Source organism: Dipodomys merriami, unplaced genomic scaffold (genome assembly GCF_024711535.1).
Source record: "Dipodomys merriami isolate MVZ:Mamm:240054 unplaced genomic scaffold, mDipMer1.0.p SCAF_1, whole genome shotgun sequence".
NCBI classification, from domain to species: domain Eukaryota; kingdom Metazoa; phylum Chordata; class Mammalia; order Rodentia; family Heteromyidae; genus Dipodomys; species Dipodomys merriami.
In genome coordinates this window covers 16,093,204-16,107,528 of record NW_027202270.1, presented here as the reverse complement: position 1 = coordinate 16,107,528, position 14,325 = coordinate 16,093,204, and positions in this window count along the sequence as shown.

Below are 14,325 nucleotides of genomic sequence, written 5' to 3'. Positions count from 1 at the left end.
AGCTGTCTAACAAGGAGGACAGAAAGCAAACAACCACAAAGGCTGTGCGGACAATTTGCAGGTTGTAGATGGGTCTAGCCTATTTGGGAACTTAGAGAATCCTTCTGAGGAGACTTGATGGAGACTAAGGTGCTTGATCCAGGGCTATCGGATTGTGTCTGGGGCCAGCTTGCGTGTAGGATTGTAGGGCTGTGATGAAGATGTTGAGGAAGCCAGCCCAGTCAGGTCACAGTGCGTGGTGGCCAGGGAAGATGAGGCAGGAGAGGCAGGCCGGGATGACTTTGATAATGCATTTTTCTTTATTCTTGTTTTTTAAATTGTTATTATAACAGTGATGTAACATATACAGATGTATATGTTACAGTCACATAATTCAGGTCATGAGTCCACTTCTTTTTGGACAATGTCACCCTTTTCCTGCCGCTTTCTCCCAGCTTTCCCCAACCATCCCCTCTCACAAATTATTTAGTTCATTTCCAACCTAGTGTCCAGTGAGTACCACTGCTGCATTTGTTCACCATTTTCCCCTCAATTTCTATGCCTTCTTCTACCCTCTTTATTCTGAGATCCTTCAGAAGGAGCAGACAGTAATGTGTCATAAGATTTGAATTTTTGGGAAAAAGAAAAAAAAACTATAACCATAATGTAGAAAAGGAATTTCCAGAGGCAATGTGGAGATGGGAGAGAAGGCAGGAAGGGGGCTGTCAGCATCCTGTGAGCAGCGATGCTCCCTGAACTAGGTGGTGGATGTAGCCATAGAGACCTGGGTTGGTGCCAGCAGGAGGTATGCTGGGCCCAACTTATTAATTGGACTGTTCCATTCTGATACTCTTTTGTTGAAAAATATTTTGGGTTTTCCTTTTGATTTGTAGATTGGTTAGAAAATGCATGCTGGATATCGGTGACTCATGCCTGTAATCCTAGTTACTCAAGAAGCTGATATCTGGGGATTGAGATTCTAAGCCAGTCTGAGAGGGAAAATCTGTGAAACTCTTACCTTTAATTAATCATTACAAAGCCAGTTGTGGAGCTATAGCTCAAATGGCAGCTTGCCAGCCTTGAGAAAAAAAGCTAAGGGATAGCACCTAGGCCCTGAGTTCAAGCCCCAGTACTAGCACAAAAAAAAAGAAGGGAAGGAAGAAAGAAAGATAGAAAAAAAGAAAGAAAATACAATTGCCATCCTGAGGAAGGCAGTTACAAATATATCTATTTGTATGACATGGACTAATTATCTTCCTTCTGTATGCCTGAGATTAATATTCATTTTACAAAAGACTATGGCTTATCTCATTCAGCAAGATCCTGCTAGTTAGGAATTGGTACCTACCTATCTCACACATTCTGTGTGAGGTGTCTGTGCGAGGTGAAAATTAGAATAGCCTTTAGGCAATCTATTTATTGCACTTAAGAAATTGCATCTTAGACAATAGGGTTGCTATTGGAAGATATGAATTTTGACAGGAAGAGGCCCTGCATGAGGTAATCTCAATACTGACAAATAAATGCTGTTGTACTTTTCCATGGCTCAGATGATTTACAATTATAGTGGTACATGGTTCACTTTGATTTATGGCATCCTGTTAGTCATGGAATTACTTAGCAAAATCAGTTTGGCTTGATGTAAGGTTTTTTTTTTCCTCCCCTTTCTTAGAAAAAAATTTTTTTGGCCTGAAGAAAAGATGACATTAATTTAGGAATAGTGGAGTTATCATTGAGTTATCAAAATAAATCTGAGGACATAAATCAAGTCTACTACATGGAGAATGCTAAATCGATAAGTCCAGAAAGACTTTATTGATTCTGTGGCCATCACTCAAACCTTCTTCATTAGATTCCTCAGCCATATGTTTAATTGAAATGCTAACGTGGATAACTTTGGGTAGATTTGTGCATCGTGACTTTGATATTGGGTGATTCAAAGTAAGGGAAATTGTTTGGCTGGTCTGGCCCTCTTTTGTGGTTGTGGGAAGGTTTGTGTGGATGGAATCTTTTGTCTACTTCCTGTCTTTTGAATCTCTTGTCCAGCCAGATGTGGGATCAACTGCTTTAAGTCACTCTGTTTGCAATAATTAAAAAGAGAAAACCTATGTGAACAAATTTATCACAATATTAAGGGGACCTTGAAAAAATACTCATATTAACACCATCCAAACAATGGCAACTATGGCACTGTAGCATATATTTCTGTAAAGGACTGTGGCCATGAGAGGGCACATCTGAATTACTATTATTATTAATTATTATTATTTTATATCAATCATAGGGCTTGAACACAGAGCCTGAGCATTGTCCCTGAGGGTTTTTTTTCCCCCAAGGCTAGCACTCTACTACTTTGAGCCACAGCTCCACTTCCAGTTTTCTGGTGGTTAATTGGAGATGAGAGTTTCATAGACTTTCCTGCCCTGGCTGGCTTTGAATCATGATCCTCAGATCTCAGCCTCCTGAGTAGCTAGGATTACAGTGTGAACCACCAACGCCCAGCTGGAGGGCACATCTTAGGGTTTTTTCAGTTGTCTTTTAGTGCAGGTATAACTGTAACCAGAGTGAGATCAGTAAGCTTTGCTACATGCAAAGTAATGCCTAAAACAACAGCCATTTGATTTGCTCTCGGGCCTGAGGGTTAGCGTGACCATGTTTTGCAGTGGAATGGACACTGTCCGGCAGTGGCTAGGATGCAGGTGGGGGCGATGCTCACCTGCCTCTCACCTGCCTTTCCGGGTGGGAGGCTCACAGGACCACAGAAGAATTAGCATCAGCCAAAGGGCAAGTAATTACTAAATACTTATACAGTAATTATCAAGCCTTTGCTGTGTCACACTTGGTAATATTCCATTGGCTAAAGTCACTTTGTCCAGATTTGAGAGGTAAGGACATCAACTTCATCCCTAGCTGACAGGAGCTGCAAAATACATTGGCTGTTGTTCTCCAATATGCTACAAAAACATGTCAATGTGTATTTTCTGCATCTTAAAAAAAACTTAGCTATAGACACTTCCTCCTGTACATTTTCCTTTTGAAACAAAGTCTCACTCTATAGCCCGTGTTAGCCTGGAACAGGTGCCCAGATTGGCTGTAAACTTGCTATTCTTCTGCCTTAGACTCCTTTTTGGGATAACAAGTTTGTAACACTACATCTGGCTTGTGTTTTTTTTTAATTGTTATTATTAAGTAGTTGTACAAAGGGATTATAATTCTGTAAGTCAGGTTATGAGTACAATGAATCTTGGTTAATGTTACTCCTTCCTTTGTATATTTTTAAAAAGCTAATATATGGAATATTTATTAGGTATGAATTATTTTACAAACATAAATCATTGAATCCACTGGACTACTAAAATGTAAGTAAAATTATTGTCCCTGTATTACTAATGAGGACATTGAAGCTCAGAATTGTAGAGAAACCCACTCAAGGTCACACAGCTAGTAAGTGGAAAAGCACAAATTTTAACCCTGATTTTTGTTTTGTCAGTCATGGGCTTGAACTTGGCCTGGGCATTGTCTCTGAGCTCTTTTGCTTCAGGCATGTGCCCTACAACATTGAGCCATAGCATCACTTCCGGTTTTCTGGTGATTAATTAGAGATAAGAATATTATGGACCTTCCGTCCCAGACTAGCTTTGAACCATGATCCTCAAATCTCAGCCTTTTGAGTAGCTAGGATTACAGACATGAGCCAACAGTGCACAGCTTAACCCTGATTTTTCTGATCCCTGACCTTAGCCATGGAAGAATTCCCATGATCCTTAATGCTTCCTTTCTGCTGTGTGTTTAGAGGTCAATACTTTGTTTGAAATTGTCCAAATATCATTAGGAGGATTTTCCAAAGATATGTGTGTGTGTGACTGTCACCATTCAGACCCAAGGAGCCTTATGGGAAAGCGTCTGTATCTTCCATGTAAGTCAAGTGAGATACCATCGCACTTTTAGCTATTTAGATGTTTGAATTTATTCTAAGCTGTGGCGGCAAAGGGTTGGTTGTGAGATTCCATCCCATCCCACTGAAAGTGAAGCGTCTGGATGCCATTCCATGTGCTGGTTCACCTTCTCCTAGCCTTCTCAGGCAGGCAGGGTACTGCTGGGAGTTCAAGCTCAGTGAGCAAACATGGCTCAGGAATTTTTCTTTTCTTCCTCTTCATCCTAGGTCAAGTAGGCCCCCTGCCCCTCCCCCATGCTGTAAAGGATTATCATGAAAAATATTTTACTTTATTCTTTTTTTTTCTTTTTGGGTCCAGTTGTGGGGCCTGAACTCTGGGCCTGGGCGCTGTCCCTCAGCTCTTCAGCTCAAGGCTAGCGCTCTACCACTTGAGCCACAGCGCCACTTCCGGCTTTTTTCTTTTTTCTTATGTGGTGCTGAGGAATTGAACCCAGGGCCTCAGGCATGCAAGGCAAGCGCTCTACCACGGAGCCACCTTCCCAGCCCCTACTTTATTCTTTATATGTTATTTTCCTATCTGTTTCTGTTGTTCTTTATGGGTCTTGAGGTTCTTTGTGTCTGTTTCCTAAGTATGGTGGGAAGTGCGTGTCAGGGTGTTGCTACTGCTGATTTCTTCCTGACTCTGCTTGGAATCAACCATGCTGGAAGTATTTATCACTTTGAAATCTGCAAGTGCTACCAATGATAGTGTCGTTTACTGTTTTGCTGAGGCCTAGACTTGAGGCAGTGATGGAGAAAGTGTGAATAATTCATATTTAGCTTAAAAATGTGTCATGTCTACCAAACCTGATACATTGTGAACAGTATAGAAAGTTGAGGAAATTCTCCCAGTGTTTGAAGTCCCTTTCCTCTGCTCCCCTCCCCTTCCTTCCCCTCCCCTCCCCTCCCCCCTCCCTTCCTTCACTGTGCTGGTACTGCACTTGAACTTAGGGCCTCATACTCCCACTTGTTCCCCTCCCCCCCCCCCCCCCAGGCCAGCTCTTTCCCACTTGAGCCACAGCTTCACTTCTGCTTTTTGCAGAGATACGTCTTGTGGACTTTAAATTTTGCCTGGGCTTGCTTTAAATGTGACCCTCAGATCTCAGCTTCCTTAGTATTTAGGATTACAATGGTGCTCATCAAGATGGGATTTCTGATGTACAGCTTTTTATGTCACTTCCTTTTAATTTGTTAATGTGATGTTGTTTTCTTTTTAATCTGTAGACGAAAACATTAACCAATATTTATTTAATTAAGCTTGCTTGCCAATTCACACCATAGATTGAGTGCAGATTCAAGAACTGGGTAAAACCTAACAAGGCATTGTGTGAGAATCTATTGGCTCTATGGAATTTATTAATAGGGTATTATGCAGTTTGTTATTATTTGTCACTGGATGCTATACATCCTTTATATTGGCAAAATCTATCTTATGCTTATGTGTGTACAGTATATTTATGTATGCGTATGTACTCCCTCCTTACCCTGCCCCAGAGAACAGCTGACAAACACTGTAGAGCACAGCGCTGTGTGTTTGCATCACTCTCTTACTCATCAAATGTAAGCATCTAAGGGATTTTCCTTTGGTCTGTACACTTGAGCATTCTGTGCACCTTTCCTTGTGTCCTTGGCTCCCCCCAGTCACAGACTGCTGTGTAAACAATCACATTCATTCCCTAGGAATGACCTAGGGAAAAAGAAATCACTTTCCTACTGTCATCGGAAGGACTGTCATATAAAGACATAAGGATTATCATAGAACCGGGTAAGATATGCTTGGGTCTCATTTTAGTTCTTCTGTAAATAAATAAATAACCTGTCTCTGTGTCCATCACATAGGAGTGCTTTAGAATATTTGCATTTACATGGACCAAAGTAACAAGGATAGCCAATGGGTATATACTTCTTTTATTATAAAGTACATTCTGCTCTTCTTAGCTTATATTTCTGTTTCTGATAATTTCTGAGCAGCCAGAGCAGGGGGGAGGGGGTTCCTTTTAAATTTATTTCTTATTTTAATTTTTAAAATTATCTTTAAGTAGTTGTGCAAAGGGGTTTCAATTCAACATGTCAGTGTGTGAGCACGATGCATCTTGATCATGTCACCCCTTCCATCCTTCTCCCCCATCTTCCCGCCCCGCCTCTCCCCTCAAGTGACCTGGCTCCATTTTCACATAGGTACACTGAATATCGCGACTGTCTTCATCCACCTTTCCTCCCTCCGTTTGTCTGAAGAGGGGGTCTTGATCCCAGCTCTTCCCTTGGACACTTAGCTAAGTCATTACCCTCCCGTGTGCACTTGCTTCTCAGACATGACACTATTTGCTACTGTTAGCATAGCCACCCCTATTTTGGCTTAACAACCTTCTTCCTAGATTCTCTGCCCTTTCCCCGAAATCAGATGACCAGGCTAGGCCTGGCCACACTCACCTACCCCCACCTAAACTGCACTATCTCTAGCCCCCAGCTGCACCAGCAGAATGTTGCTGAACTGTAACTGTTACAATTAGAAAACCCAGCGTGGCTATGTGCTTTCTTCCCCGTTCAGCTGCCCCTGCATACAGAGGACATCCTGTACTTCCAGCCCCTAGCCCCCTGACGATCAAATTGACACTAAACAAAGGACAGGCACCATTCCTCCCTCTCCCGTGAGAGAAGTGGCCTTGTCAGCCCCTGCTGACAACAAACTCCTTTTACTGTATGTGACTGTGTCCATGTGGTCTTCTGGAATGGTTGCTTTCAGCTATTTCTTATGCTCAAGTAAACCCAATGTGCAGAACATTCAGGGCAGGAAACTAAACCCCTTAAGGGATTATGAATGGTTAAGAGGAAAAAGAGTAACCCACTTGCCAAAAGCACGTGAGTTAGTTATCTTTGACTCAGTTTCTCTCCCCAGGGACAAGGGGTGGACAAGGGGAGCTTAGGATGTGAGAAATGAGAACAGTTGGCTCCAACTTTATAGAGAGTTTCTGAGTTCAAGCCCCAATACCAGCACCAAAACAAAACAAACAAAAAACTGGTTTGATATTTGCTGATGGTCAAAGGTCAAGATTCTTATCAAATTTTTACTGTGTACTGCCTGAGCTTAGATTGTCTGCAGTAACATCATTGACATGCTTTTGGATAAAAATAAAAAGTTCGATTTTCAAAGTAAACAGACAACCAGAGCAGTTTGGAGGACAGCTGATACCCCACACAACCCCAGATAATAGGGCCCCAAAACGCAAGCAGAGGTTGAGAACGGAAGCTGTATTTTATGCAGCCAAAGGCTGGCACGTATACATTTTTAAAAGGAAGATTTGCTTTCTTTCCCCCCTCCTTGCTTTAGTTATTGATTACTTTTGTGAAGGAGAGAATATTGACATGTGCAGAAGAGCGTAACGGGTGGCAATGGTTTTAGATAGAGGGTTTTTGGCAGGGCTTCGAGTTCAGATTTAAGGGGGAGCCACCATGGGTTCTGAAATAGCTTCTATAACCAGTTTCATCACTGAGCTAATCATCCAAAACATCATTCCCCGTAATGTGACTGAAAAGCCAGCCAGACAGCAAAGGCGTCAATTTTTGAAAGGGATTTAGCAGTCAGCCAGTTTATGCTTATTAGAGACACTCACACCAGCTCCTCCCCTCTCTCTTCACTGCAACCACAACTAAATAAATCCAGAGGCTTGAATTGTTCTGAGCTGAGAGGGCCAAGGCAAAGAACCAGAATGGATTCCTGTGGGAAAACGAGTTTGCTTAAAAACATATTACAGAAGTTCTATTTTCAGGGTTGAGGACTTGAAAAGTGAGTTCATTTTTAACCCCCACAGGACACACAAGGGTACATTCTTAGGCCAGACTGTAGTGAAAAGTCCTCAGAACTGTATGGAGATTTGGCCCTGGGGGTGCTGTTCTTCACTGTGTGGCCTTGGAAGAGAACTACTAACCTCTCTGAGCCTTGGTCCTCACGACAGTCTTAAGATTAAGAGTCTTTGAAGACTTTGCTCATAACAGGTTATCCTAATAACAGCAGCAATATAATATATACTGTATAGCAACTATCAGTATCATTGATAATGAATATTAACCATCTTATCCATCTTAAATATTATGTTTTGGGCAGTGCTAGGGAGTGTATTCAGGGCTTTGCATTTATCAAATGCTCTACCACATAAGCCATTTCTCCAATGCTTTTATTTTGAGCAGATATTGTTATATAGAAACTGTATTGGGGACATCTGGGAAGGCTAGAATTTTTTTTTGGAATATGTAAACCAATATGTAAGGATGGCCATCCTTCAGGTAGGTCTGTATTATCACAAACCGATCTGCACTGTAATTGTGTAGGGTAGAACATTAAATTTGGGGAAAGAAGATGTCACACTAGGTGCATACTTGTTACCCAAGAGGCTACCATGTCTGTCTGCAAGGGGTCTGTGATGTGGCAGGTTCTTTGCCCTGGGCAGATTGAAGAGAAATTTGGGCAGGTGAAAGAAAATGGGGGTATGGGGAACAGTCATGCTTTATTCAAAGCACTCTGTATACAGACTCATCACCATCAGTAGTAGCAGCACCCAGTCCTACAGCAGGAGGTGCTTTTAACTCTTAACTAGACAATATGGATCAATATGGCCTCAAGGTTACCTAAGGTAGCACATACGTATATGACTCAAGGTTACATGAAAAAGCCAAATCAGAGTTCTCTGGAATTCCAGGCCCAAGGTCCTCTGGAAGTCGGGATATGGATACCTGCCTTCCTCTGTGTTCCCTTCAGGACCCTCCTCTGGAGGAAGGCCTGCATTGCCTAGTCCTGTGTTGACCTTTGACATCACTTTTGTCTTTACTGTTCTCTTCTTCCTTTCTCTCCCAGGCCTCCCTTTTCTTCCCTCTCTCCCTCTGTGGGAACCACAGCCTTCTTCAGTCTTCCAAAGCCTCAGTGACTGAGCCGAGGGGGAACAGGGTGACACTGGAGGAGAGAGAAGGGAATTATGGGGTAGGATAGGGACAAGTTCAAGTCACTGTCTTTAGAACATTTTCAGTTTATCTCCCTGTGGTGGGTTTGTGTCAGTGGGTACAATGATGGTGGTGGTGGTGGTAGGGTGACTAAATGGAACTTCTAGCAGCTACCCTTTCCTCCCTTCCCCTTCTTAGATTCTGAGCCCAGAAAACGTAGCTTGGAGGTGAAGTTTCCTGGGAAGGGAAAACAGGATGTGCAAAGGGGAGACAGGGAGCTTGCAGAGCCAGTGGCCTCCTTCTTGGTTTGCCTGGAATTGGCTCTATCAACAGTAATCCCCTGACTAGATGAGGACCTTTAAAAATACATCTGGTTAAGCCACCAGCATGGCAACCTGGAGTCTGCTTGCCAAGGTTGGCCCAAACCCCACATTCTTCTTTGTTAACTCTCTTACAGGTCTGCCTTTGTACAAGCTCTTGGTGGAGTGGGTGTGTCTAGCCACCGAGTGACAGATGTGGAGATTAACAACTTTCAGGCCCCATGATTTTCTTGGTAGAATAAGGAGATCCTTCTGCCACTCATCTTGTCTTCAGATTATGTCGAAACTCCTTTTGTCACAGCCCACAGATCATAATGAAAAGGCGGATTAACCTCCTTCTTGAGGTCCATCAACTCAATGCTCTTAGTGAAATGACACCCACCACCAACCCTGGAGCAGTGCTTAGCAGTGTTCCCTTGGCTGTGTTATTACAATGACTTCATTGAATAAACTTGCCATCAGCATGCTAATCCTCAGTCAAGTCTAAAGATGAGACTCCTGCTGGGCGCTGGTGGCTCACGCCTGTAATCCTAGCTACTCAGGAGGCTGAGATCTGAGGATCGCGGTTCAAAGCCAGCCCGGGCAGGAGAGACCATGAGACTCCTATCTCCAATAAACCACCAGAAAACCGGAAGTGGCGCTGTTGCTCAAGTGGTAGAGCACTCGCCTTGAGCTGAAGAGCTGAGGGACAGCCCAGAGTTCAAGCCCCACGACCGACAAAAAAAAAAAAAAAAAAAAAAAGATGAGACTCCTCCTTGGCCATGGTCAGTCGATGTTGATGGTTGACACAAGTTTCTCATGCCCCAGGATTCATTTTTCATTAAAAGTCTAAATTGATTAAAGTATTTTTTTTGACAAGCATGCCTGATTGATAGTGACTTTATGAGTTTTTATAATGAAGTCTTGTTATAAGGATCTGTTTTAATCATTCAATTTGATTTTACATTTTGGTTTATGCTGGAGCAAATTTCCTGTGAGGTTTCTAGTTGTCTATTCTCTTCTGCCTTACCTGTAACTTGGAGTCTGTCTTTCAAATGTTAGGTGTTTCCACATATATGCCATCTCAGAGAGGTGCAGAATACTCTCTAGGGTGGTGGTGGTTTAAGAAATGGTTTTCTATTTGAGGCTGAGTAGATAGGTGAGCAGACATGGAAATTAAACTTAATATGTATTAAAAGGATGAGAGTCAACATCAGAACCAGGAAGTAAAAACTGAAAAACAGTTGCTAGTTTTCCTCTCATTGCCTTTTAGGTTTTAAGTTACAAGAATAGGGAAGCAGGCAGGATGCTGGTGGCTCACACCTGTAATCCTGGCTACTCAGCGGAGTTGAGATCTGAGAATCTTGATTTGAAGCCAGATGGGCAGAAAAGTCCATGAGACTTTTGTCTCCAATTAACCAGCAAAAAACTAAAAATAGAGGTGTCGTTCAAGTGGAAGAGTGTCAGGTCTGAGTGAAAAAGCTGAAAGTATTGGCGCTTAGTTCAAGCCCTAGTAATGGTACATGAATGCACACACACACATGCACACACTCTCTTGCACACACATACACAAATAATAGGAAAACATAAAGGAGTTATGTGCAGCTGTGTCTCCTTTGAGATGTTGAAAAGCTTCATACTCTTCTATTAATAGGTAAAGAGACAGAATTGAAAGGTGTGTCTGAGAAATCCTTAGACCCACTCTTCCTGTGTTTTGTGTAGGCCTACATCACATCTCCATGTTTTATGTATAATAAGTAGTGCTTATCTTCTTTTCTTCTTTCTTTTTTTTTTTTTTTTTAGTCCAAGATTGGGCCACTTTCGCTCATTGGCTAGTGCTCTACCAATTGAGACACGCCCCCAACCCCAATAGCATCTATTTATTCACACTGGACCATTGTCTAATGACTAGGGGTTGCCGGTCACATGACCACATGTGTTATTCTAGCTCAGCAAGTATAAAGACAGTGGTTAAGAGCCACCATTTTGTGTCTTCACATTTCCTGTGTGAGAAGTAGTACATGTTTTTATTTCTTTCTCTCTCCTATTTCTCCCTACTTTTGGCTGTTAGACTCAAACTTCCACTTTGGGTGACTTTTCTTCTGTTGAAACAGAGTTTTTAGACCCCAGACCCAAACTCTAGGAATCTGTGTGAAGTTGATCCACTCACTCCTATCTGCCAAATAAGGAGACTTGGTGAATGACGGAGAGGGAAGATTTATTACATGGCAGCCTTGGGGAGACAGCACTTCAGTAAATCTTCAGCCATCTTCCAGGGAGTCCAAACATTTGTCTCATCTTAAGTAGGGAGAATGTGGATGGGAGGGTAAGAAAAAAGTATGCTTAGTTCAAACAGTCCTAAGTCACAGGGAGGCCTGATTGAACATTATCTTAGTTTTTGTCTCTGCCTGGCTGGGTGGTCTATAGCTTTTAGCTGTTTCTTTTCCCTCCCTCCCTCCTCCCCTCTCTCTCTGTCTTTCTCTCTTTCTTTCTTTCTCTCTTTCTCTTCCTTCCTTCCTTTCTCTCTTTCCCTTCCTTCCTTCCTTCCTTCCTTCCTTCCTTCCTTCCTTCCTTTCTTTCTTTCTTTCTTTTTCTTTCTTTCTTTCTTTCTTTCTTTCTTTCTTTCTTTCTTTCTTTCTTTCTTTCTTTCTTTCTTTCTTTCTTTCTTTCTTTCTTTCTTTCTTTCTTTCTTTCTTTCTTTCTTTCTTTCTTTCTTTCTTTCTTTCTTTCTTTCTTTCTTTCTTTCCTTCTTCCCTTCTTTCCTTCTTTCTCTTTCTTTCTTGTGCGTTCCAGTCCTGAGACCTTTGTGGTACCAGTTTTCAGGGCCTGGATGCTGTTCCTGGGATCTTTTGCTCAAAGCTAGAGCTATAGTTCCACTTCTACTGTGTGTGTGTGTGTGTGTGTGTGTGTGTGTGTGTGTGTGTGTGTGTGTGTGTGTGTGTGTGTGTGTGTGTGTGTGTGTGTGTGTGTGTGTGTGTGTGTGTGTGTGTGTGTGTGTGTGTGTGTGTGTGTGTGTGTGTGTGTGTAATTGGAGAAAAGTATCTCACGGACTTTTCCTGCCTGGGGAAGGCTTTGGATTATGATTCTCAGATCTTAGCCTCCTGAGTAGCTAGGATTACAAGCTTGAGCCACCAGCACCTTGACATTCAGCTGTTTTATAAAGATAGTAAGAAGGTATTGCCTGCCTGAGGGGCAGTTTGCCTTTGGTCTAGATGCTTCTGGGTGCATCCTATTTGTCTTGGAACGCACTATCATTAACAAAGTGACTGCAGGAGAGAATGGCTTAGATCAAAGGGCACAGATGCAAACCTGGTGGCCCAGCTTTTATTTTGCTTTAATTCAAAAGCCTAGCCAAAGCATCTTCTCGATTGCCTGTTACAGGGCGAACCCTTGAGATTCTTTTCATGTGTGGATTTCAAGCACCTGTGGTGCTGAATAAGAACTGGAAACTCGATGGTACCCCTTCAGCCCTCACTGGGATACATCCTCCCTCCTTTTGGAATTTGAGATGGAACCAGGCTGGGTTCATGGTAGGCTCCAGAGCTCTGATCAGATGGGTGGATTCTGACTTTACTATGAGCTCCTAGCCCTACCACAAAGCCCTTCCTGGGAGCACCATCATTTTCCTTCCTTCCAGCCCAGCACCAGTAAGGACTCCAATGATGTTGGAGGAATGAAAGAATGGGGGTCCCAGGTTCCATACACATAGGGTTGTCTCTCTTGAGAGCTGTCCTCATTTGGATCCTTGGAGAACAAACAGCCAAGCAGGAAGGATTTGATGAGAGGAGCCACTTAAGTGGGAGGAAATGAGGAGCGACTTGGAAGAGTCTGGTTGTGTCAGAGGAGTCAGGCAGTCGGAGCAGGCACTGGCTTTAGCGTTTTGGTTGTAGTCAGTGAAGGTGAAACTAAAGTTTTAGACCCCAGGCCCGGACTCTTATGAGTTCCATGTCAGGGCCAATCATTCACCCCCCTATGCTAAATAAAGAGACATAGTGAAGTAAAGAGCTGTGTTATGTGGCAGCCATGGAAAGACAGCATCTTAGACATCTTCAGCTTGTCTCTAGGAATACTGATATTTGTCTTATGCTTAAATAGACAAGGAACTGAGGGCAAGGAGCAAGAAGTAAGCATAAGGATTAGATATTCCCAGACACAGACTAGGCCTGGGTGACCATTATCCCTGTCTCTGGAGAGGCTCTATAGGAGTTGTTATTGTAGGTGATAATTCCTGAGCATTTGTCTTTTCTTTCTTTCTTTTTTTTAATGTAATTTAATTTTTTTTTGTGAACATACTGTACAGAGGGGTTACAATTTGTCTTTTCTTTCTTTTGGGGTTGTTTCACCTTTTATCTATAAGCTGATAAGAAGAGGGCATTGCCTGTTGGAGGGGAAGTTTTCTTTTGGTCACAAATCTCTTGTCAATAAATCCTGTCCTTCTCAGAACCTAAGGCGATATTGTAAAGCAGCTGCAGGAGGGAGGGACTCTGATTAAAGCGCACAGAGGCAACGTGGGGGCTGGCTACCCAATTTTTTTTATCTTGCTTTTAGTTAATTCAAAGTCCCAGCAAAAGCAATTCTTAGGCACCTCTTAAATCATTATTTCAGAGTGTAGCATGTGGGCCCCTTGGTGAGTGGTACAAGCGTTATTCCAGAGTGTAGCACTGGAGGACCCTTGGTGAATAGTGAAAGCTGGCCTCGAGGTCTCTGAGGGCCTTTTGGTGGCTGCCAATGAGCCAGTGTTGAGAGCTGAGCCAATACCACTGCAGAGCGAAAAGATTATGATGACCCTGGCACCAGTGGCTCATGCCTATAATCCTAGCTACTTAGGAGGCTGAGATCTGAGGATTATGGCTTGAAGTCAGGCTGGGCAGGAAAATCTGTGAGACTCTTATGCCAATTGACCAGCAAAAAGCCAGAAGTGGAGCTGTGGCTCATGTGGTAGAGCAATAACTTTAGCATAGAAGTTCAGGGGCAGCGCCCAGGCCCTGAGTTCAAGTCCAAGGATTGGCACTGCACGAGCGTGTGTGAGTGTGTGCGCGCACGCGCGCGCGCGCACACACACACACACACAGAGGCAACAGTTAACACAAAGGGCAAAGCAGTTCATGGAGCACTGATTTCCTACCAGCAAAATCATGGACAAGCATGCCTATTGATGTGGTAGTAAACTTCGCCAAGCAA